General features: G+C 47.3%; 1 long non-coding RNA gene across 1 annotated transcript; it reads left to right on the forward strand.

Moving 5' to 3' along the window:
• Positions 1 to 4,628: 4,628 nt before the first annotated feature.
• On the forward strand, positions 4,629 to 23,630 carry LOC130141610 (uncharacterized). The gene is made up of 4 exons (XR_008819100.1): positions 4,629 to 4,754; positions 19,801 to 19,887; positions 21,029 to 21,210; positions 23,538 to 23,630. It is a non-coding gene; the product is annotated as an uncharacterized LOC130141610 (long non-coding RNA).
• The last annotated feature ends 1,849 nt before the right edge of the window (positions 23,631 to 25,479 follow it).

Here is a 25,479-nt window from a genome sequence, read left to right on the forward strand (position 1 = left end):
GGGTGGCTGGCGCTGGCCGCGGGCTGGAGGCGAGGTTGCCTGCCACCAGGTATTACTGCTTGCTGGGGTAGCTGGCCTTGCCCAGGTTGGGATCGCTCTCCTCTGGGCCACGTGCTCAGCATATGTCAATTCGCAAAGCAACTCCCGTGGCTCCTGCAGCTGAAGGCCTGGCCTTGGCTTTCCTCTCACTCCCGCGGCCAGCCTGTTGAGCGCGGATGAGCAGGCAGCATGCAGCTTGATCCGTGGAGGACAATCTCAGTGGTTTGTGGGATCAGAAGGGCTACAGCTGAAATGCTGGTGTGTGACCCATGCTCATCAGGGTGGCTCGGCCTGTCTCTGGTCTTCAGGGTTTAAGAACTTTGTTTCTGTCTCTGCAGCAGCCCACATACAGCCTGGACTCATGACTGGTCCCCGCTCAGACTTGTGGCTGAATCGCATTGGGATGAAGTCTGCATTTGTTCCAGTCCTTGGCTGCCAGTCCCCAGAAGTCAGTGTCCAGTCCTTGCTATCCCATGGCATCTCCCAGGCAACTCCTTTATCTGCTGTTACCCATCCATGTTATCATCCATTAGAAGATAACACCAGAGTGCTTCCTCATGCCAGCCCAAATATTTCTAGCTTGGACTCCCCCCTGCAGCCCTGGAGGAGAAATTAACCCCTTTTGCTTTAGTAGGTCTGAAACAAATGTGTACATTAATTTCACACATCACTGTAAACTCCTCCTCACGTGCTTTTATGCTGAGCTTTTCCGCACCCTGATGCTCTCCTGCACAAATGCTGTGCAAGAGGGATGTCTCCATTAGTCATAATTTCTGTGGGAAGGGGCTGTGGGAGGAACAGCTTTCTGGTGGTCAGATTGGATTGCTGCTCTGCCTCAGTTTTCACCCTGTGTTTGCATGTGGCCCTAAAGGTGATGCTGCTTGTGTTATGGCCTCACCCAGCTGACCTTAGAGGAGCTGCAGCTGGCACCAGCTGTGACTTCAGTGCTCAGGATCCAAGGGCACAGCCCGTGGGGCAGATCTGGGGACAGTGTGGGCCAAGTGAGGCCATGGGAGGCCTCTCTTTAGCTGGAGAAGGGGCTGCCTTTGGAAAATAGCTCTGGCAAGCTGGAGGATGTGAGAGCAGCTTGCCCAAGGTCTTCCCCCAGGAGCAGAGTGTGTGCAGGCACGGCTTCTCTCTGAGGCATGAGCGTGGCCTCGTGCATGAGGGAGGCTCCAGTGGGAGGGTGAGATGGGGTGGGGAAGCTGGAGAGGGTCTCGTAGGATGGCTTATGGAAGGCGATGACACTGGGTTGGGCCCTGGGAAGGTGTGGGTGGCTCCTGGCACTGCACGTGGCAGTCGGGGGTGGGGGGGGGGGTGGGAAGTTTCCTCTGGAGAGGAGGTACTTGGGTGACACTGCAAGTCTCTCAGGGCCTTTTGTCATCCCCCAGCCTCTCCTCAGATGTCTTTGCTGGAGGAGGATGTTCAGGAGTGTAGTGTCCCTCAGGGCTGTGCTTCGATTCCCTCCTTGGTTGAGGAGGGGGGCTGGGAGGGCATGCCGCCTGCCTGTTGCAGCACTGGCTACAGCGTGGCAGGGCTTCATCAGGGGAGATAATCGCAGTGCATGGAGTCCTTCTCCCCCTCCCAGAGCCCCTCCCTTCCCCAGCCTGTGGCCCCCATCTGTCCCCTCTCCCTGCCGAATTAGTAGCTCCAGGTGGTACTTTTAAACTTTTTTTTGTCTCCTGAAAGGCAGGTGTGTTGCAGAGAGCCTGGCTGCCAGCAGACGGCTGTCCCCTGCCTCTGCGGGTGCAGCGCCCACGCTTTCCATCACACAGGCAGCTCCTGAGAGGTGATGGCCGGTGAAGGGCAGGGCGGATGGGTGCAGAGGAAGAGGGGGCATTCAGTGTGCAGCAGGTGCTTGCCATAACAAATTCCTGTGATTCAGCCCCAGAGCATCTGCCACTGCCAGGGACCGAATGTAAACAGGGAGCCGAGGGGGCTGATGTCATGCAGCCACCTCTGCCAGGGTGTCCTGGTGCTCCTGGGAACTGGAGTTGCTCTGCACAGATTCACTCTGCCATGCCCGGGAAGGATGGTACTCCTCAGCTTCGCTTTGCCTGAGATCCCCTCCGAAGTCCCTGCTGGCCTAAATCTTTCTGGTTCTCTCTTGCTGATGATGACACAGGGCTGCAAAGGGGGGTGTTACATTCAAAGCAGTGTTGGCCTCCAGGTCTCCTTGTTCTCTGGGAGTATGTGCCTTTCTTGAACTGGGTTATTTGAGTCCTCCAAACCCTCCTACATGTGCCAGCAGTGGTCTGGCAGCATCCTTCAGTGAAGTGTAAAGGACCGTGCAAAGTATGAGCATACAGGCAGCGGGTGCGGGACTGGGTTTTTTTTTCAGTTATGCCACTTAGGTATAGCACTGGGCAGAAGCAACCAAATCTCACTCACTTCCCACTGATATCAGTTTAAGAGCTGCCAGCCTTGGTCATCTGTGAAAACATTCCAGCCCCGTGTCCTGGCTGCAGCTAATATTAATGTACAGAGGAAGAATAAACCACCCTGGTGTAAACTTTCCACCCAGGACCAGCAGGAATGTAGAGCTAAAACACTTTCCAAAATACCTTAGCAATGTCAGTTATAACTTCTGCCCTTGCCCCCCCCCCAATCTAAAAAAAATCCATTCTGTCTGACCACTCTCTTATCACTCTTATTACATCTCTGGAGATTATCCTTTCTGATTAGCTGAATTTGGCCTTTTCTGGTGTCTTGCCACCTGCCTCCTGACTTTTAGGGTCAGACCAGAAGCTCCTGCCTTTCCTTGGTAGTCCCTCTAAAGGATACTGCCTCTGGAAGTGAGGTTGGAGAATGGAGTGAGAATGATGCCTTCTAAATCATCAAATGGACTTGAAAATGGTAATGTTTCCTAGCCGGTGTTTGCCCAAGCCATGGACAATATCACCTTGGAGGTTCTGCAAAGGCACAGAAATCTCCAGGGAAGGTGGAGAGGAAGATGGAAGGAGAAGAGTCATTTCACATCTCTGTGATATCCTCATCTACCATAATTGCTTCCTTTAACCTCTGACAGTCTAATGGCCCCATGTTTTCCTGATGGCTTTTTGACATGTTTGTTTTTATACCTTTACTGATTTGCTCCTCAAAACCCCTTTAGGCTTTGCTTAATTAGCCTCACACTGATTTTTAGCATTTGCTTCTATTTAGTGTCACTTGCTGCTGTTTGGTCCTGGCTTCCCCGTGCAATGCTGAATTGAACAGCACTAGGGCTGCTATAATGCAGCATCTCAGCTACTATTGCTTTATGAAGTCACCCCTGTGTGCCACTTAAAACTAAGTCAAGAACAGCCTCCCCACTTCTTCCTGCTCCTCTCCTTGCTCCAAGTGAATGATTGCACAGAGCAGTGTGTCGAACGTGGAGATAGTCTGTCTCTGAACTGTGACCCATTGTGCCGCATGTTTGTATGTGGGTGGTTCAAGTCGCTTACTATCATCCGCTGTCACCGTGCCTTTGCTGGAGTCTCATGCCATTTTGATCCGTCTCATCAAAGAAGTGAGCCTGCCACTTCTCTGCAGCCATCTGGGCAGGGAGATAGAGTCTTGCAGGGATGTGGTTGCATCTGGGCATTCAACTGCTTCTCTTTGCAGCTTGCTTGAGCTATCCTGCAGAGCTTGCAGCCAGATGTTTTGGTATTTCTTTGACTTCTGTAACTCATTTTATATCAAGATCAAGGTCCAGGCAATTCACCTGCATTTGTGTACTGCCTGGATATTTGTAATGCTTGTTACAGACCAGTGCAAGCTTTTATCAAACTCATTAACCTGCAACCAAGCTGATTTTACAGAAATACCCTGTACAGAAATATCTTGTCCTTGATTTGCTTCTGTTAAGGCTTCGGTTGTTACTCCCGAGTCACAGTGCTGTGAGTCAGATCACAGCTCTCCTGTGCAGCAGGAACCAGAACCTGACGGCCATGCTTGGGGATTCCTCCCAGAGCTTGTGTTTCGTATGTTTGGGGGCTATCTCATTTGAAATAATTTTCATCAAAACAGGATTTATTCATGGTTGACTGCAGCGAGCCCAGAGCAGCAGAGAAGAGAGGAGTGGGGAGTGAATACAAGACCCCAGATGTGACAGGGTTGTAGGGTGGGTTCAACCTGCCTTCCACCAGCTGTTGTGTTGCAGCAAGCCCTCAACATCTCATTTATCCAACTCTCAGATGTTTCAGCATTGACCTTTGTTTCTCTAACTTCTAGACCTCATGCTTTATTCAAAGTGCAAAGTCTTAGAATGACCTGTATCGTGGTCTGGCTACATTCAGAATTTGTACCAAAAGCAGAAGTGCCTCTGATGTGCTGTGCAGATGACAAAATGTTTGGAGGGTAGGGCTGGTGATTTGCTAAGCTGGAACAAAATATGTACTTTAATAAGGCTGAATGTAGCCTTAGCTGTTGAGGAACAAAGGATGGATGGCACTGTTCTGAGACACAGTGACCGGAGAAGACTTGGAGGTCACTGGAGTATCAGATAACCTTTATCTACTTTAACTGTTGAATTTCTAAGAGCATTAAGGGCTTACTTAGCCATGGTACCTAAGTGTCTCAGCAAAAAATCCTGCTCTGTTAACAGGTCTTCCAGTCTGGAGGACAGCAGTAACTGGAGCAGGATCCAGTGGCCGGCAGCTGGCAGAGGACAGCTGGGATTTGGAATAAGGTCCTGACCATTGGAGTGACTTCCTGAGGCAGATTAACCCACTCAGGTAATTTTTAAATTACAGGTGGACTTTTCCCACAGTCTATTCACGTTCAGCAGGAATTCAGAGAGCTATCATGGCTGCGCTGCACAGGCTGATGGCCAAAATCCAAATGGCCGTTTCTAATCTACTCTGTGCGGGCTTGGTGACATTTATTAGCTTCTGGCTTGCAGCACAGCTCTGAGCTGACTTCAAATCCTGGCTGGTGGTTTGTGCTTCGTGGGTTGTGCCTGCTACTTCTGCAAGCACTGGTAGGACAGGTACAGCACAGCCTTGAGTCTTCTCTGAGATCTCCCTGTATTCTCTGTTATGGTTTGAACAGTGGCTTTGCCTAGCTTTGGTGTAGAAAATGTTGCATATAGTGTACGAATTTATTCTGGAGGATTTTGTTTTTGCAGTGGAATGAAATTCTCCCCAATTAATGATGTATTGAGTATAAATGGACATGATGTCAAAACAATGCATTTAAATAGCTACAAACAAAACAATACAAAATGCCAGTCACAAAGAAAATGTTCTTTGAAAAACTGGCATAAAAATTAACAGGAAAAGACAAATGCAACAGAACTTTCTTCTTGGTAACTTCAGAGCAGAATTCAAAAACTCACTTATAAGAAGGTAACACCAGCTCCAGAAACTCCTCTGTTACTGAGAACTAGTCAGTCATCTGAGCATGTAATAAGTGAAATTAATTGTTGGTTACAGTGGTTTAATCCATGAAACATTGACATGTTATAGATCCAGGTTTGCAATCCTTTGCTACTGAAAATGAGATTTTTATTATTGCAGGGAAATGCCTTGAACAACTGGACACAGTTTGAGGCTGGAGAAGCTGCTTCTGTTTGGGGGAGAAAATGAGTTTTAGACACCATAAATGACAATCTATGCAGCAACCTGTGAAAGACCTTACAAGGGAAGAAGTAACTTGATTTATTCCAGAGTAATACACAGAACCTGGATCAATATATCACTATCAAAGATATGCTTTTTTTAATACTAACTGTAATGCACTAAAATTCAACATCCTTGTGACGGGAAAGAGCCAGAAAAGTTGACTGCAGCAGCAGGAATTTGAAAAAGTCTTTAAATGACATAAAAAGAGGAAGCCATTTAAAGGAAATTAAAGGGAACACCTAAATAGGTAAAATCCTTGGCTTTGCCATAGGCAATATTTAAAGCCACTGTGTGAAGGTCTTGAGTCAATGGTCCTCATTCCCTGCTGTCACAGATGTACTGCATGGTGTTGAGGGGTGGGGGGGTGGGTCGGGGGGAACATCTGGAGCAGCTGTTGGGGCTGTGGGAGCGGGTGGACAACCTGAATGGGCAGAACTTGCTCTGTGGCGAGGGACCAGGAGATTCTGAGGGGACTGGGGAGCCAACACACAGCCAGGCTTTGGCAGCAAAGAACCTTTGCGGAGCTGCAGGAGGGTCCCAAGTTCCTTGGAAACCAGGAAGCCACCCAAAGTTGCTGAATGGAAGTTGAAGGACAAGTTGACTCTGCAGGGACACTGGTCTGAGTTTCCCCTGTTTCAAGAGACATTTTGTTCTCATTTGTATTCTGATGCTATATATATTTAGAGGTTAAAAGTCTTCATATGAGGCGAATTTTCAGGAAGACATCCAGGCAGCTTTGTCCTGGGGTGTGCACATGAGGAGCAGTAAGGATGCACAAAGAAAACAGAGCCATTGTGCAGCAGCGAGTTCCTTGTGTTGCTGCTCGCTGCAGTGGTGTCCCACGAAGGTTCCCTTATCTGCTGTGCAGAGAGAGACAGGGCTGAGGGACTCTGTCAAACTGAAGTGTTGGCAAAGAAGAGGTTTTGGAGCAGATCAATACATTTCCCAGGCTGACTGCAGTCACCCAGTGGTGCTGGAGGCGTGCAGTAGTGAAACTGTTTAGCTACTGACGGGCTTGTGCTTTAAGGCCTAAACCAGTCTTTGAGGGATGCAGGAATGTGATGTCCATGAGTGAAGGGAGTCCTGGACTCGTTTAGGAAGCAGAGTTAGTGTTGAAACAGCCTCAAATTGTTAAAACCAACATAGAATAATTTTATTAGATGGTTGAATTAATACAGTGTAATGGGGGCAAGAGTTTTATTTGGCTCTTAGAGAAGAAATTCAAAGCTCAGAAGTGTATCCAAGCTCTCTGAAGGTGTGAGCAAGCTGGTGGGCTAGGGCGATGTATGGTTGGTACACTTGTACGCAGAGGTTTGCATCTTTCGAGTGAGTTCCCACATCAGTGACCTACAAGAAAACTAACTTTTCAAGGGGTGAAGAGGCAGGCCCATAGATTAATAGCTGTTTACAGGAGTATTGAGCCCATTTTCACAGCAGTGGTGGATGCCAGTGGCAGTGTACAGAGGTCCATGCTGGTATTTATGCTGATCAGTGCATTCATAGAGGATGCAGAGAAGACTGTGAATAGTGAGCTGGCGAATTTGTAGGGAAAAAAATGATTCAGGAGAGCCAAATCTAGGGCTGAATGCAAGGAGCTGAAGAGGGTCCCATGGTGCTCATGCATAAAATGGCAGATTACGTTCAATTCAAGAACATGTGAAGCTGAATTCAGAGGAAAGAGAGTGGTATGTACAGGGTGTCAATAGTATCTGTGGCAGATGGCAGTAGAGCTGACTGGAGGAGGTACAGAAATTCCGGCAAGGAGGCCAGAGCTGGCTTCTCTATAAAGGGTGGTTTACAGGGCAGCACCCAGCTTGGGGTGGAGCGAATTGAAGGGAATGTAGCAGACATCTGTGGTAGAAAGAGAGAGAGAGAGAAATGCTTTGCCATTTCCCACTGTGTAAGAAGTGGGTGCATGAATGGATGTGATCCGTTCACATCTCTTTATGAATCCACCTTCACATGATGCTGAGGCTTGAAAGCAGAGTGTGTTCAAAATGGGATTAGATGAGTCTGCAGCAAAAATCATGGTCCAGAAAGTTCAGTTTGGGATGGAGACTTCTACATTTCCAGTGATGAGTGAGTTGAAACAGCCTGGTGTGTCCTGTCTGTGGGTGAAGGACTGGCACAAATTCAGTTACATGAAATCATCGTCATGAATCCAGGCATGGATGGGGCACAGTAGCTGGTGGGACTGGAGCGAATGCAGAAAGGTTGCTCAGCATGTCTGTATGGAAGGCCTCTCTACTTGCTGCTGCCAGTGCAAGTGGTCCCCAAAGCCGTATCTCATTGGGATTGGGAATAATGCTGGTTGCTCTGCTTGGTTTTCTGTGTTTCACAGCTTCTCTTGGCTCTGGCCCCTGAAGGCTATGGTGGCATTTCCTACATGAGTAGAGAATCAGTCCTTGAGTGTGAGGGCAGGAACCCTCTCCACGGGGCCTGGGCTCATGCCTCTAGTCTAGTGACAAAGGGGAAAGTAACAAGAATATGACATGTTTTTTCTTGAATGACTGAGTCTGTGACACAAGACAAACGTCAAGCCACTGAACAGGCAAATCCATATCTCAGTTTTGCTTTCCTGTGAAATGAGATGTTTTTTTTTTTACATGTCAGCTCTGCTTGTTATAACATCTTCTGCATGGTTAAAGCAGCTACGTCCCCAGCAGTGTGGTTACAGTGTCCTCAGCAAACTTGCCAGAAAAGTAAGACAACAGGGAACTGTCTGGGGACAAAGGTTCTCAGACTTCTCCACTTTTATGAGTCGAAATGACCAAGTGCCCCAGTCCTGGTGATGCTGGTGGCCAGGGTGCTGCCTTGCCAGAGGACAGTACTGTCTCACACTGCAGAGAAATGGCATGTGTGCAAGCTCTGCCCTGTATCTGAGCTGTTGACTCAAGGTTGCCTCCTGCCCAAGTTACAGGCTGGAGCTCTGGAAACAGTAGATCGTAGCATATTACAGATCATCAGCATGATGAACGTCTGCCAGTTTTGCTCTGTGGAAAGTAAGTTCTGCCCTGCAAACCAGAGTGGTATCTCTTGGCCGGATTATAATCTGGGCTGTTGAAAATATAGAAATGTATTAATGCTGTATGTTAAAGCTTCTGTAGGGCATTTGAATTCCTTTGCTGCACAGTCTGATTAAGAGCTAGGCTCAGTCGCACAGCCTGGGAGAAAGTTATGCAGCAGATTGTAGTTCAGGTATATTCTAGATCTCCAAGAACCTTTGGAAATGGGGGAGTGGATTGGCAGGTCTAAATGGCATGTTGGAATCCCAGGCAAGGCAGAAATTCCCTGGGGCACCCTAAGCTGAGTGATGATGTTTGACAGAGGGCTGTAAACTGAAGGAAGTGTGCAGGCTAACCATCCCAGGAAAAACTAGAGAAACCCTGTGGAAAGAAAGGCTGGACCGACAGGCCAATGGTGGTACTGCATCCCTGTGTTGGGTATGCATCACTGAGTTCCTGGCCCCAGTGACAGGCTGGAAGAATATGAGAAACAGCTAAAAAAGAAGACAGTAGAATTTCCTCAAATATATCAGAAACAAGAAGTGTGCCAAGGAGTTGACAGAGCCGGCACACGATCAGAGTATAAAAGGAGCAATTTTTAAAGATGAGCCCATTGCAGAGAAGCTGAAGCCATTATTTGCATTATTGTTGAATACAGAAGAAAACATGGAGATTACCATGCTGTAATTAACCTTTTTGGGGACTTATCAGAGGATATGTTCAAAACTGGAGTGGAGATTATGGATCCAGTTGATGAAATGGGCAGTGATAAACCATCTGGGCTGGTTGTCTTGCTTCAGACATCTTAAGAAAGCCAAGAATGAGACTGCTGAGTTAGAAATGGTGATGTGCAAGTGCTTTCTCAAACCATCTTTGCATCTAAAAGCTGAAGTATGGAAAATTTGAAAAGGAGCTCCAGAAAAGATCTGATTGATTTTCCTTTACCCCATAATACCACAGAATGGTATTTGTAGGTGAATCATGGGGGTAGAGGCAGCGGGGTTCTGGTATGGCAGATGGACAAGAACAATTTATTTAAGAGACTGTACTGGGATTCCCAAAATGCTTTCAACAGCATCCTTCACTAAAGGCTATGAGGAAAATAAGCAGCCATAGGATAAGAAGAAATGCGCTGGAAAGTATAAATAATTGGTTGAAAGGTCAGAAATAAAGTGGGAGTAAAGTCTGTCCTTCTCAGTGGTGGAGACCTGCAGAGACTGTGGGCTCAAGGAGAGACTGGGCAAGTTAATGCAGGAGAGATGAGCTGAGGGTTGCAAATACATAGAAAACACATCTGGCTCAAGGTACTGGGGAGGCATTGTGAAAGGTATCACACATGCCTGCCTCATTCTCACTGTTTCTGTGCATTTGCCTGTGACCACAGCTGGAATGAGACTAGCAAGTCAGAGAGACTTCTGATCTGATGCAGTACAGCTACTCCTGCCTTGTTTTGGTGCCCTAATTATCAATGACCACAAGTGTTAGTGGGTGGGTAGGGGGGTGGAATTGCTGCAGGACTATTTTCTCATGTATCATACAGAGAAAAAACAGTGGATCAGTAAAAGGGAAATGGTAGCAACTGTTCAGTTGTATGGAGTCTGGTTGGTGAATTGGACTTGCTAAGAACAATGTGTTCATTTTAGCATGGGTAATTGTAAAACAACATTCGGAAAAACAGCACTCACATTTCCACAGCAGGTACTATTGTTTGGAAGAAGACACAGAAGAAAGCTAAGGATCCTGAAGTATAAATGACAAGCACGAGCTTGAGGTGTGAGCTGGTGGCTGAGGATAGAAGGATATTTATGCAAGGAAACCCTGAGTAAGAGCAGAAAGAGGAATTGTCTTTTTGTTCATCCCTATCATACGAATGCTGCATACAGGTAAAGTACTTCCGCGTTTAAAAAGTCTGTTTAGAAACGGCAGAGAAAACAGCCACAAGTAAAATTTAGAGGCTAAAAAGTCTGCTTTTGAGAGAAAGTTCCAAGAGCTCAAAGTGCATTATAAAAGAGACCAAAAAATGATCTGATTTTCATCCGCAGTTCACTGCAAGTGTGGAAGATTTCTTACAGTGGAAGAGAGAATAATCTCAGCTAGATACTGAGGTCAAGCAGCTGAAGTGAAGCATAGATTCAAACAAGAAAGAGGGTGCAAAATAAGAGCTGTGCAGAGGATTAACCATTGGGATATTGTGAAGGCTTCTCTGCCATTTAGGATCTTTGCTCCTAAAAAATGTGTAGCCTTCCAGCTGGGAGGGGTGGGCTGTGCTTGGGTGGTCCCTGGCTCAAGTCATTGAGGGTCTGGACTTGGGGCTAAATTATGAGCTTGGTCCTTTGGAGCTCTAGTACCCAGGAATGTGTCAGTAATTCTTGCTGGTGGTCTCAATTTTACTCTGCTATCATGAATGCAGGCTTAGCAGATACCCAGCTGTCCTGAAATTGGTGGGATTAGGGTGGTTCTCTCTCCCTTAGCCTTGGGCTGATCTCATCCTTAGCCATCAGGAATCGCTCTGTGAGTGATAAATGCCAAACAGTTTGCAGAAAAGGCATTTCTTGGAATAGAAACCCCCTCTCCTCTCTCTCATCCCTCCTCTCTGCTCCTTTCAGCTCACATTTTGCCAAAATTCTGCTCTGGCCACAGTTAATGTGTGTGAAATTCAAATGCAAAGAATTTTTTTGAGGAATATAGGCTGTGAAATCAGGCTTATAAATGAGCGCAAACTACACCCTTAACTGTGGAGTCCTTAGATTGGCTTAGAAGGCTGCTAATCCCCATCTGCCATAGAGGTGAATGGCCTGAGGAGGCTTGGAGTGTTCCCATTACAGCTGAGTTTTGTGCTGTCATGTGTTGTAGCGCTGAAATAATTTGCTTCTCCTGTATTAATTACTCGTGCGTCTACCCAACATGTCTAATCCGCTCCTTCACATGAAAAATCCCCCTTGTCCTTGACCATCCCATGTCTTTCTGGAAATATCTGGGCTCACCTAGAACCAGGCTGAGGTCCAGGGTGGTAGACTTCAGCCTGGTCAGTAAGGTGCTTTTCTCTTACCCCTACTGCTTGCTGGTTCCTTGACTCAGGAAGCCAGAGACCTGCAGGGCAGGGGGCTGCGTCAGGAGCATGTTCTGTTTTCAGTGGTTTCACGGTTCTCTACTGCAGTGTATGACTCCTGTGTGAGGTCTCTGCTCCAGGAGGCAGCCACAGCAGGTTGCACCAACCATTCCTGTGTTTAACTCCCTCCAAACTTCTCTGCATGATGCTGAATTTGAAACTGGCATGTACAGCTCAGGAAAGAGCCCCCAGAGCCATTGGTGGTTCTCTGCAATCATCAGCTCTGTATGCAGCAGCAGCTGCCAAAAAACCAACAGCTTATTGGGCATCCTCATGGAGACACCAGGCATAATTTTGCATCTCTCTTTGTGTAGCTCTGCTCTCTGCACCTCAAGTTAGAGGTGCAGAGAAGCAGCTAAAATGGTCAAGGGGATGAAACAGCCGCCTTACGAGACCAAAAAGACCTGGACTCCAGTTTGCAGAGTAGAAGGTGGTAGGGGGGATGTGGCTGAGGTTCATAAAATCATGGAGTTGGTGAGTAAGATGAAGGCAGAGCTGTTATTCATCAAATCCCACAGTACTAGAACTATGTGCACTTGATGAACCTAGGAGTGCAGTTTAAGGCAGATAAGAGAAAGTTCATCTTTACACAGCAGCAGCTAAAAGTGAGGAAGTTGCTGCTGAAGGAGGCAGTAACAGCAGGCTCAGAAAACTTCAGAGGCAACAGGTCCATCAGCAGAGACTGAAGGCAGCAGTCAGGGACATCTCCTCTAACATCCCTGATACAACAGCTGTGGATACTGGGGAAGAGCAAGGAGGATGCCTACAGAGTGGCCAGGCTTGTGTGCATCCTAAAGAGCAAATCCTTTTACTTCTGCCAGAGGCAGAGTCCTAGGCTAGGTGAACATCTCTGATGGACATGGAGGAGCTCCGAAGGTTGGAGCTGTAAGGCACAGAAGGGCTGGCGCAGCCACTCTGTTTAGTTTGCTTTCAGGGTTGTGCTAGCCTCAGCTGAGGGATCAGGCAGAGTATGTGCCTCTCAGAGGGTGTTGTGAGCAGAGTTGCAACTGGCAGCCCGAGAAAGGGGAACTCTGCAGCTGCTGTGGCACTGCCCTGGAAAGCCATTTCTCCTTTTGTACCAAAGGACTTGCAAGTATTTCTGTCATGGGACTGCTCAGACACTGTCACGGAGGAAAAGCAAGATTTGTTTGAAATACTGTGCTTTTAACAAAATACCCTGGCCCCAAGATGAGGACAAACATTGTTTTCTTGTTGGAGCAGACACAGCTGGGAAGCTAGAACCAAAATACTCACCAGTGAATACAACTTCGGATTCTTGCTTTTTGAAAGTTGATTTTAAGGCTACCTTTTTAGATGTTAAACTTCTGTGGGGAAATAAAATCGTTTGGGAGAGCTACGGCAGTTTCCCGTACTGTGTTTCAGTGTGAGCTGCTCTGTGCTGGAGGGAAAGACTTACCCGCTCAGCCCCGAGCAGCATCCTCGCTCTGGTCTTCTGGGACCTCACAGCACTGTGAGGATTTGGCCTGTCTCCAGAGCTGAAATCAGCTATGTAGGCAGCAAGTGTGCATGTGTGTGCATTTGAGTGGGATGTTCTTCGGCTCCCACATTTGGCTTCTCTGGGTAGATTTATGCTGCAAAATGTTTCTTTAATACATTTGCCAAGCATGTCCCAGGATGGTAGACCATTACCTGTAGCCTTCCCCTGTGCACGCAACAACAGCCAGCAAAAAAAGGCCTTTTCACCACAGCTCATGGTGTTTGAGATGGCTCCTTCACTGTGCTGGCAGCAGCTCTCTGCTGCTAGTATAATGGCCTTTTCTGGGATTTTGCTGGGATAACCCATCACTCCTCTGTGGGCAACACTACAGAGGGAGGCTGAAAGCAAAGAGAGAGGACACAGAGAGGAGGGAGTACATCAGGAACTGCATTTGCTTTGTAGATTTTACTGCTTTTTAATGTGTCCCTGCAAGCAGGAGTCTCTGCCCCTCCTTCAGACCCCACGGACCTGCTGTCCTCAGGAGCTGGCCAGAGTGGGTTTGTGGTTGTAAGGTGACATGGTCTGAGAAATTACTCCTGCAATTACTGCAAAATCACTATTTTTTGCCACTTATTTTTCATATTTGCCAGTTCCCCACAGGGGAGGGTCTTTGTGGCATATCTACCGCTGTTCCAAGGGCAGTGCAGGACCAGCTCTTCCATTCACAGCACTGTTCTGGCCCAGCTTGAGCACCAGTGCCTACAGCATTTGCTCGCTCCATCTTTGTCCGTATCACCATTGCCTACCCAGTTCTTCCCGGTAAGATGCTCTCTAAAGCATGTGGTATGAATCAGCCTTTACAGCTTGCTACCACCTGGCAGACTGCAAGGGGTGCAGGGTCTAGGGAGAGGACTGGGCTCTCTGTCGGCTCGTTCTCTGACACTGGTGAGTGCAAGAGCTTTTTATTCTGTATGGTGGTCCCCACAGTCTATGTGGCCCACAACAGCAAGTTTGGCCATTGTTAATGATGCTATTGTCACTACCTGAACTATGTATAACTCACACTTTAAATTGCATCTCGTATCTGCTACATTCTGCATTGAACTGCACATCAGGGATTGCATAAAACCAAGGGAGAACAGCACATGTGCGTGTGCATACGTGTGCCTGTGCACACTGCAGAAACCTGAGGTGGAAATGTGATGCAGAATCCTGTCGCGATAACTTGCCCTCTATACGGGAGGGAGCAAGAGGGGGTGTGTTTGATTGCCTAAGTAGAAAGGCTGCACGGGCAGCCTTTGTTTCGGAAGTTATGTAAGGAGATTTTGCGTGCTGCTTAAGTGTTTGGCTGACTGCTTTGTCCTAATAGAAGTGCTTGCACATTCTCCCATTGCACAAGCTCTCAGGAGACGCCTGGGAGTTCGGGATGCAGTGCCGAGCTGGAGAGTGTAGGCCTGCTATTGACTGATGATGGTGGAAAGACAGGGTTCCCATCTGCGTGTTGACTCTGGCTGGGTGAGCCTGCTAGCCCAGCACTGGGAGCTCCTGGGGATGGACCTTTCTTCTTGAAGATAAGACCTTCCTGGGATAACTCAGGTCTGGTCCATAGCTATAGCTGACATGATGAACATGTCAGGACACGTTCATCAAAGATTGTGCTTTTACTCAATACCCACCTCTGGAGCTCCTGAGGCTTTGGACAAGTGCCCCTCCTCCCTGGAGGATGCCTGGTAACTGCTTTTCTTTCCTGAACTGTCATCCCTGCACTGTCCAAAATCTAACCATTGCTGCTGAACACATCAAGGACAAAAGGCAGAGTTATGAATCCGCTCTAGCACAGAGATAAGACTCAGTATAATTAGAAACTTTTTATGTGGAGAAATTAATCAAAGCCTCTTCTACTCTTGGGACATTTTAACTCTTCACAGCTTCTATTATTAGTTGTAGAACCATTTTTTCCTCAGTTTTTCAAGCTAGAGAACCTGCAATAAGAAAGAAGTCTACACTGAACTGATGCCGCTGAGCTCCTTGACCCCATCAATAAGTGAGTGATGGTGGAGCATGGCACACATCTAGGGACATCTCTGGGCTGTCATGTGGAGCACTGGAAAGCAACTCTAAGACTGCAAAGCAAATATGTCATTTGGCCTTGTGGGTGGTCAGGGCTTTCAGTCCTGATAACCAGCTACAGCATTTTGACAGTCAAGGAACCAAACTGGGAGCACTGGATTTTATTAGTTTCCCAATAATATTCCTGTTGTCTTTATTGCAGAAGGCCAGGGGTTTGCATTGACCAGACAGCGTGGAGTCTCAGGTCTTTGGGCTTCAGCTGGTTTTAGCTGCATTTAACAGTTGCCTGTTGGTCAGTAACTGTTGCCCAACCTGTCGCAGATTGAGCTCTGTGAACACATGTTAAAGGACTGGTGAACCAAGGCATTGCTGTGTAGCAAACAACAGTCCCTTAAGTTAAGTGAAGCTGGAGGAGGCTACTGGGCAACTTCCAAACTTCAGCTGGGAACCAGCAAGAAGGCAGCGTTAGCAAAACACATGAAAATGAATCCAAGTGTGTGCAAGACTGAGGAAGAAGAAATCGCTACTGTGAATGGCAGACTCTTCTTGGCAATGACTTCAGGGTGCTGATGACTTGTCGTAACCCTGTTCTGCTTGAGGAAGACTTGACCTTTCCCCTGTGTGGAGTTACCAGTGGCAAATTGTGCCTGACCAATTTGATTGCCTTGTGTGACGAGACAACGGACAAGAGCAATGGATAGTGCATGCCTTGGCTTTAGCAAGGTTTTTAACATGGTCTCTCAATTTACAAGATATAGGACTCCAGTGGAAAACTGGCTAGACTAGCAACTCACAGAGTTGCAGTCAGCAATACGAAGTCCAACTGGTGGCCAGCTACTAGTGGTTTCCTTTTGGGACCCTGCATCCCCTCTACTCCAGCACTGGTGAGGCCACATCTAGTGTTCCATTTTGGGCTCCCCAGTTGAAGAGATAGATCAGCATACTGGAGAAAGTCCTGAGGAGGGCCACAAAGATAGCTGGGGGTTTAAGCATACAGCAGATGAGGAGAGGCTACGAGAAGGCGAAGGGGGATCTCACTGCTGTTTCCTGCTACCTAATAGATAGTCACAGAGAGGAAACCAGAATCTTGAAAGACAACAGGTAACAATCATAATTTGGAACAGCAGAACTTCTGGTTGGTCATAAGGGAACAGTCTTCCCCATGAGGGTGGTGGAACAGTGGGGCAGGGGCCAAAGAGGTGGTAGGATCTCCATCTGAGGAGGTATTCCACACTTGATTGCAGAAGGCCTTGAGTGATGTAATTCAGCCAGGAGGGCAGCTCTGATCAGTGGTTGAATAAGAGACCTCCAGGGTCCACACCAACCAAAACCTTTTTGTGATTATTGTATTGGCACACTTCAGTGGAGAGTATAGCAGAACATGACACATCCCTCTTGTTTTTGAAAGCTCAGATACTCGATAAAAACCTTACCCTGTTATGACCATCTTGGGAGGGTTAAGACAAGAACAGAGATCTTAGGAAATACCAGAAATAAGATAACTTTGTCTTTGCCTGTGGCAAACAAACTGTACTATTCATGCTCTGATTTCCTGGACAACTTGGTTTTCTTCTGAGAACACCTGCTGCACTCAGAGCACCATATAGTGAGTGACGGGGGTCTAGCTGGGCAGGACCACAGCTGCATGAGCAGCATGAGTGCTGAACAAAGTTCAGTGCTGCTGCATGTCCAAGGAATGTCTTCAAGAAAGGCATGTCTGGGAGCCAGGCTGAAAGGGGAGAATACGTCTCATGTCGTAGGGCACTGTGAGAATTCATAACCTCCCTGATATTTCTGAGAATTACTTCTCTGGCTGATGAGTGCAACAGATAAATGCAAGAGGAAGCAAAAGATTCCCTATTCAGAGTAGGGTTTGATGTGTTGTAAACAAGCCCTGAGGCTGTACACTGACTGATGAAGATACAAACTGCACTGAACAGTGCAGGAACGCAGCACAAAACAATGTAATGTGTAGCTGTCCGGAAAAGGCTAGTTAATCTGCCTGGAAATAAAGATGTGGAGCACAGACAGTGCACCATGTCAGCGTGAAATTGGTGAGGACTGCAGGTGCTGAGCTCCACGAAGGAGCCAGTGCAGCTGAATGAAAGGTGCATGGGGCAGAATGGACAGAGACCGCTCAGAGCAAACTGGCTGCAAAGTCCTGGCCTGGGAGGCAGGCTTGGGACCTGGGAAAGAGTGGGGTCAGTGAGACAGACCCACCCAGGAACTGCAACTGCTGAGCACTTCATTGGCACAAGGGTACTCAGAAATGCTGCAAATGGAGGCATCATGCAGGAGTGGTTCCTCCAATCTGAGCTGCAAGCATCAGGGAGTTTTGACGCATTATCAAAAGAATCTGTCGTGCCTGGGAAATGCAGCAGTGGTGGTTTGGGTGTGACCCTGCCTTGAAAGAAGTCTGGGAGGGATGGTCATCCTTTATATGCTGTATTCAAACCTAGAAAAATAAGGGAACAAATACTGATACAAGCACATGGGCCCCGTCTGGCTGTTGCGACAGAGGTTATACCTGTCCAGGGCTCATCCTTCTCCACAGGACCATGGGAGACTGCTGTGCTCCAGGGCTGACTGGAGAGCACTGACTCTCCTTGGAAAGTGGAAATCACCGTTGTTTTTTCTATGTTTTGTCAGGTTGTGGAAAGATGCTTCAAGTTTATGCCAGGCCACTGTGTGAGTTGCTCTCTGTATCTGTGCTGCCTGCCGCCGCCACCCCCCCCTCCCCGTTCCCCTTCTGCATCAGGGAATAACACAGAAATGTGTTAGACCGAGGACAGACCCACTGAGTTTCCTTATTCATTTGGTAAGGCCTGGTAGTACACCTGTACTGAATGAGATTAATTAGCTGTTAATCTTTCCTAGTTCTTCTGTATCAGCCCTCCTAGGACTTCTGGATATGGTCTCGGATGCCAGGACTGTCTGCTGCCGGTGCTGCACAGCTCCGCTGGTACTCTGAACAGTGCTGAAGGTTCATACCAGCAGCAGATGCTGACCATCCAGGCGCAGGTTATTGTTTATATCAGCTAAATTACCCAGTGACCCAGGCCTGCTCCCTGCTGCACTGCCCAGCAGTCCTACCTATTTACCATTTAACTCTGAAACTGCAATAACGAGATTACTTGATATAAAGCAAAGCTTCACCAGCTTTCCTGCTCTGGCTCTCCTCCTCATGTTCTACACAGAGGGCTCTCTCCCAGGAGGAGTCAGCAGTGGATTTGCTGCTAGAGATTGCGCTTGCTCTGGCTTTACCTCTATCCTTCAAAGAGAATCACTGCAAGGAAGGAAGAGCTGTTAGTTTAATCAGACTGTTTATCCCTTCAAAGTGAGCAGTTCACTTGGAATAAGTAGGGGAGCTCAGTGGGCTCAGCTAACAGCAGCTTATCCTGCCAATTTGTGCTTCCAGAGACAGCTGCTTCCTTCTCCTGAAGGTGCAGGGCATGTGGTGGATGAGAGGTACTCTTGGTCCAAACAAACAGGACAGGGGTGTAGCTGTTGTCAGTGCAAAAATGCAGTTATAGAGGAGCCTGGAGCTGTGAGAGCATGTGGGAGAAATGTATTAACAGGCTGGGCTAGGCAATGAGCATCTGTGGGATTGACATCCATCAGGTTTTATGGACTGGGACTCGTGGGCTCTCACGGGGAAGGGGCTGTAAGGGGCTGCAGCAGTGAGATCAGCTGCAGTGGGCAAGCTGTGTCTGGTGCCTCTGGTCTGACAGCAGTGGGTTTTGGAGAAGGGCTCGTGGCTCTGTCATGCACAAGGACAGATTACACTCATATTTACTCTCCCAACAAGAGATCAACTCTTTCTGCTTGGGAACATGGTGTGAGTGGTGGGCTAAGCAGGAGTGAGTGAGTGAGTGATGTGGCCAGCCTTGTTCACAACAGCACCTGTACTTTGTCCTGTACTAGCAGAGCCCTGATCATCCCCTCCCTAATTCCTGTCTGTGTGACTGAGCAAAAAACCCCAAAAAACTCTTGGTGGATGGTGATTTGGCTGCAGCTGGATTTACCCAGGGTTTTGAGAATATGAAAAGGGGCCAGTATGCCAACCTCACCCTGCTCCAAGTGCTCCTGAGTGCAAAGATGGCAGATCTTGCTAGAGCAGAAGTGTATAATACAGCCTGTGCCATCTTGTGCTGCTCTTTGACCCATAGCCCCAAAGACTGGGTCAGCTTTCTCTGGATGTGTCCTAATGCGTGGATAAAACAGGATTTTAACTCTTACCTGCTACCAGTTACTCAAGGCCTGTGAGGGAGGTTATTCTGCTGGATTAGAGCAAATGGACTGAGTAGCTAGGGATACATCCAGACAACAGCTGCTACCTGGTAGAGGAGAAAAATGTGGAAGTTTGATAATCAAGGGTAAGGTTGGGGAAGGCAGTAGGACCTGCCTCAAGGGAGGCACTTGGTCAGCCTGTCTTCCTTGCCCTGTAGTGATGGAGTCAAGGTGCTGCAGTTAAGTTGCTGATGCTGGCACCTGCACAGGTTCTTGTATATTAACTGCACTGTTGTTCTGTTGCAGGCATGTGTGAAAAATTACCCTGCTGAAACTACACTAATCACAGCATATATACTTGCAAGCACAGGATGCAAACTGTGACCCTGCCAGGTATGGGCATGCTGCAATTCTCTCACACTTGATTATGACTATCTAGTGTATGCACAATAGCACCACCAGTGAACCCCATTTATATTATGCTGGCACTTTAGTGTATTAGGTGCTGCACAAAGAAGCAAAAATGCTCCTTTCCCAAAAGCAGCAGCTCAGAGGCCAAGTGTGGGACTGGGGCTCTGGGCGCATCTGTAACTTGCTCTCTGTGTCTCTTTGGATTTTATGCAATTTGTGCTATACAGAACATTAACGCAAATGTGTTGATCAAATCTCTGTGACTAACTAGAAATTGAGATTTTATTTCTCCCTTCTATCCAGTAAGAGGTAATAGACACCATGCCCAAAGCTTATTAGGGATCCAGATTGCACCTGTATAACCCTTGGTGTGTTCCTGAAGAGTGTGTGTTGATGATGAACTTCTGATTTTTTATAAACCTCCTATTTACAAACTAATTCTTGAGCACAGACACAGGCTGATCTGAGAAAGCAGCACTGACACATACCTTTAAAATCCATTATATTTTTGGTAAATCTACTGCTCTCTCTGGCCTCGGTATTAGGAAAGACTCCATGTCAGAAAGCCTATCAATGGTAAAATTAAGAAATGAAACCATTATCCCTTTTATTATCTGAGATTGTTTGCAGTTACTACCATCCTTTTAACTTGAGGTCTGAACTAGTGGGCAGGTATTTACCCCTAGGCAGGGTGCCACCACCTTCCTCACCAGATATCTTATTGCATGCTTGTGGAAGAGTTGTGACAGAAACAAGGCATGTCCTGCGGGAGGGTCACCCGGTGAGTGCTGGGTATAGCTCTTGGGGCAGACTCTGGATGGGGAGAGCTTTGCTGGTGGCTGTTGGATTTGTCATTCATCTGTCATTAACCAACAGCTTTTGAAGGCCATAGCAAGAACCTGGGCAGGGGACAGTGTGGTAATCTAGCACCTGCTCTTGCTAGCAGTGATGTCCTTGTGTTTTCTTTGCTCTGCCTGGGCTTGCTGAGAAGCCTGGACAGGGTCTCATCTAGCAAAGCAGTTGTCCATTTGTTGATGTTTCCATGTGAATTACCCACTGCCTGTGGTCGCAAGATCCTGGAGTTTCATCTGGCCATATTCCCTGGCACCTTTTTTTGTTCCAGGAGAATAAATTTCCACCGGTGCCTGTAACTGCATTAATTACTGAGCATACCTGGAGGAGCTTGTGTGAGCTGACCAGTTCTTCCCTGAGGCCATCTGGGAATCAGAAACAAGGCTGCCTGGAGTCCCTGTGCCCTGAAAAGCTGGATTCCCTAGGAGCGTGCCTAATCAGAGCAACAGGAAGGTGAGATAAACGTGTGCAATATCCCAGAGCTTTGATATTTGCCCAGGAAATGGGATACCTGCAGGCCTCTTTCTGCCTATGGGAGATGTGAACATCCATCTGGCACTGCATCATGCCATGTGAACATGCCCACAGGTAACTCTGAAGTTTGTTCAGTCCCCGCTGAGAACATGCTTGGCCCAGACATGGATACCATTCAGCGCTGAATGCTCTAGCATCAAGTCAAGCTCGTGTACTAATGTATACAGATGGAGAAACCCATGGCTGGCTCTGCTAAATGACACTGCGGGGCTGTTAGCAACTGCTTCTTCCTGTAAAACTCAGAGCCTGAAAGACTAGGGGTACCTGGTTGCAGTGCTGGAAGCAGCAGCTGTGTATCACATTCTCACAGGCCCCTGCCAGTCCCTACTTGTGAAGGTGACACAAGAAAACACTTCAAAGCTACCCTGGTGGAGCTCCCAGTAACCTGGTGTGGTATGCCTGTATGGGGTGAGGTGGGGTTTGCTTGCCTAGACAGAGATGTCCAGGGATGTGAGAGATTCTGGAGTACATAAGAATTCACTCCAGGGGTGGAGGTTGTGACACAGGACCTACTGGAGTCCCATGCCCTTCTGGAATGACAGCTGGAGACAAAGGTGGGTCTCCAGGGCATCTCAAATGGCACCAGAGACCTGCGTGGGCAACTGAATCCTTATTCTGGTTGTAAAGCAGACACTAGCTTCACTTGAATCTCTCTCCAGACCTTGCCCTGTTTGCTCACCTTAATACCAGTCTCTAAGTACTATCTTGGATTCCCCAAGGTGCCCCACCTGGACAAGTCTCCCATGGACCCTGTGTTTGATCTGTCAGCATTGTGTGGATGTCTGGAATACCTCGAGGTATCCAAAGCAGCACTGTGAGTCAACATGTACAGTTGAATCCTGTTCCATTGACTGTGGTAGGAAGCTGTACATCCTGCTCCCTTGTAGGCAAACAGACTGGAGCTGAACCTCCCAATGGGCTCTCCCTGGCTGGATGTGATCTCTGGTTCTAAATGGAGTCTGAGGTGGCAGCTGAGATGGTGGTGCTGGCACTGGGTATGTCCGTGATCAGGCGAGATGTATCTTAGAGATGAGATTTAGGACTGTGTCTGTTTTACTTGCTTGTATCCATTCGAGAGCTGTGTCTTGCAGGGTGCTTTGGTCACCTCCTGGTGCTAGCATGTTTTCAGTGCAAGTTGAGACCTGTGGGTTGTGATGCTTCCAGTTCATTTTACAGGGGTGATGTTGATTTTACCATTTGAGTTTCCTGGTCATAATGTCATGTGGGACAAATGATACACTCTTCACATTCAATTATAATTAAATTATTAATTTATCTATCACCCAGATTCATCATTCTATCAAGATAAAAAGGTTATGCTGATAAAGTATATTTTCTGTGAACTCCTGTAAAGCAGCCAGCTATTCCCTGCCCGACTGACAGGCCTGTAATTACTCAAGTCTTCTCATTTACCTTTCTAAATGTACAAAGAATTACCATTTTTTTCCTGTCTGCTGGACCTCCTGGCTCTGTTCTCGCTTCCTTACTTCTAGCCATAGGTCTGCCTTGGCCAACTCTCATACTAGCAGACCCAGGCGGTCTGCACAGCTTTTTGTCTTTGGTCAGGGCAGGAGCTCTTGGTTATCTCCAAGATTTCTTCCTGTAAGGGAGTCATGTTTCTGCCTGTCCTGAAAGGTGGGAAGCCACCCCTGGGTTTGTTCTTCCTTTTCTGTGAAGCAAGGTGTGACCTCCTTACTGATAGCAGTATTTGCAAGGAGATCTGGGTCACTAGATCAGTCTAAAGGGAGCTTGCAATGATTTTGTGGCATCTTTTGTTGAGGAGAAAACAGGTCTTTGATCTCACAATGATCTTGTGAAGTCTGAGAAGTTTTCCAACCCTGCACACAGGCAGAGTGTGGTGTCCATCCATGCTAATGAGGTGATACTCCCTGGCTGGTGCTCACACATCAGTCCTTCTGGCAAGCCTACCTCAGTTTCTCTTGTGCATTGTGCATGGCCACTCCTCATGTTTTGGTCTGGCCAGCTCCTTGGGTGTTTTCTCGGTTATGATCTGGGGAAGCAAGAAGCCTGGAATGGGAAATCTGGGAATCCAGCTCACAGTCTCAGGCTCTCTTGGATCAAATTTTTCTCCCTGCAAGCTTAGTGAACCCTTTGCTAGGATTAACAAGCAAACCCAGGTCCGTGCCCAAGTCCCAACCCACGTGTATCTTTGGCTGCTGACTCTTCTCACCTCACTTACTGTGTGTGTGATCCTTGATCCTCTGACCTGCCTCTTTCCCAAGTAGCTCCATGGAGATCTGCTGCTGAATGGAGACCCTCTCTGCGCTTGCCACTAGTGGACATGCAACCAAGGAATCAGAGCAGCACAAATGGCAAGTTTAACCAACTCATTACCCTTCAGTATACCACAAATAGAACAATTGGCTTTAGACCCCTCTCAAAACCTCTGCTGTCTTCCTGACAGAAGGGTCACAGCGTTTAATGCTGTGTGCATAAGCATTAGGCAGCACTGGGGAACTGGAAACCACAAATACTTTCTCCTCAGGCAAACACGATAAATGTGTTTTTACATAAAAATGGAATTGGGGAAAAGATAATGAGTGTAAAATACCAACTCTAGAGGCTCTGATATGAAGGGAAGCACGGAGTATCGGGAACAGATGGATTTGAAAGCTTGAAAGACTCATCAGAGCAGTTCCAGCTGCCTGAACTCATAAGGCAAAAAGGAAAAGATGGCCAGAAAACATCACCAGCCTTAAGACATGGGCAGTTGTGGTGTTGGCAGGAGTTTTACCCGACATGCTTCTGCAGCATCCTAGAAGGAATTAGCAGCTATTTGACTAATGGGGTCTGGTTGATAGTGGATATTTGGATTTACAAAAAGTGTGGGAAAAGCCCTTCTATGACAGCTCTGAAAGGAATTTAGTGGTCAGAGCTTAAGGGGACAGTACTTGCAGGGACTAATGGCCTGTTAAAGGGTGGAGACCAAAGACTAGAACACGTGTTTGGCTTTCATGGAGAAGGGGAAATAAGTGTTCAGTGGTGTGAAGATCCGTGTTGGAGCTGGCAGTGCTCAACATATTCACAAGAAAAGGAGATAATTGTGAGTGGCAGTATTTTTCATTAGTGCAATATTGTTTAGGATAGTAAAATCTAAAGCTGTCTGTGCAGCCCTGTGCCAGCTCCGATGTCCTTGGCTACTCTAAAAAGAGACCCTGCAGGTCTTATGGCTGTTTGTTGTTCTTGGCCTCACTCGATGCCCTGGCATCCAGTGCCCCAAATTTAGCATCACAGAACAAAAAGTCACTGTAAGGAGATCTGTAAGGAGACAAGGACCTGTAGGAAACAGAGTCCTCGCCACGTGTATTTGGCTTTGCTAGGGTGCCTCACGTTTGCTCCAGAGAAAATTTGCCAGGACCGATATTCAGCAGTAGCTGCAGAATTGGCTCAGGGTGTCTTTAAATACACTGATATGCACCAGATGCTCAATTAAAAAAAATAAAAGTCTTTAAGGCTATTTAAATTTGTGCTGAGGGTAGCATGCAGCATCTGGGTCTACTGGTCTGTGAACAGATCCAGAGCTGGCCCTGTAGCCTTCGATAGGCCTCTTGCACTGCCACCATAACCATAAATGTTAACAATTCTCTCTCTCTAGGGGATAGAGTAATTTTTTTTTGTATTGCATTTCATATTTAATACACCTTAAAGGCTAAGAAGTATGTCAGCACCTTAATACTGCAATGTACTCTAGGACTAAATGTGATAGATACCATGAATGATACTTGGACTGCATCCCAGTCCGCACCCTGCACCTTTTCCCTGTGTGTTTTAGGGAATTTATTCCCAGGATCTTAAAGATGAAGAATGCCTCTTAAACAAGAGGCACAAGAATGTCTTTGAAATGGGTTGCAGGTTTAACGTTTGGGAGGAATGCTTAATTTGGACTCCCTAAGATATCTGTGATCAGATAAATGGTGAGGGGCTGAAGCAAGAAGGGACACAAATGCTTGACCAAAAGTTTGAGAAAGCTTAAAAAAAAAATCTCCTCAAACCAGCAAAATAGACAAATTTGAGAGGGGAAAAAAAAAGTCAAGAAACCAAACAAGAGGGTCCCATTCAGTGACATATGAATTTGCCAAAACTGCAATAAATAGACAGGCAGATCTGAAGTGTGAAGTGTGGAGGTGTACTCCCGCTTGTAATTATACAGAAACAAACACACGTTGT

Source organism: Falco biarmicus, chromosome 19, assembly GCF_023638135.1.
Source record: "Falco biarmicus isolate bFalBia1 chromosome 19, bFalBia1.pri, whole genome shotgun sequence".
NCBI lineage: Eukaryota > Metazoa > Chordata > Aves > Falconiformes > Falconidae > Falco > Falco biarmicus.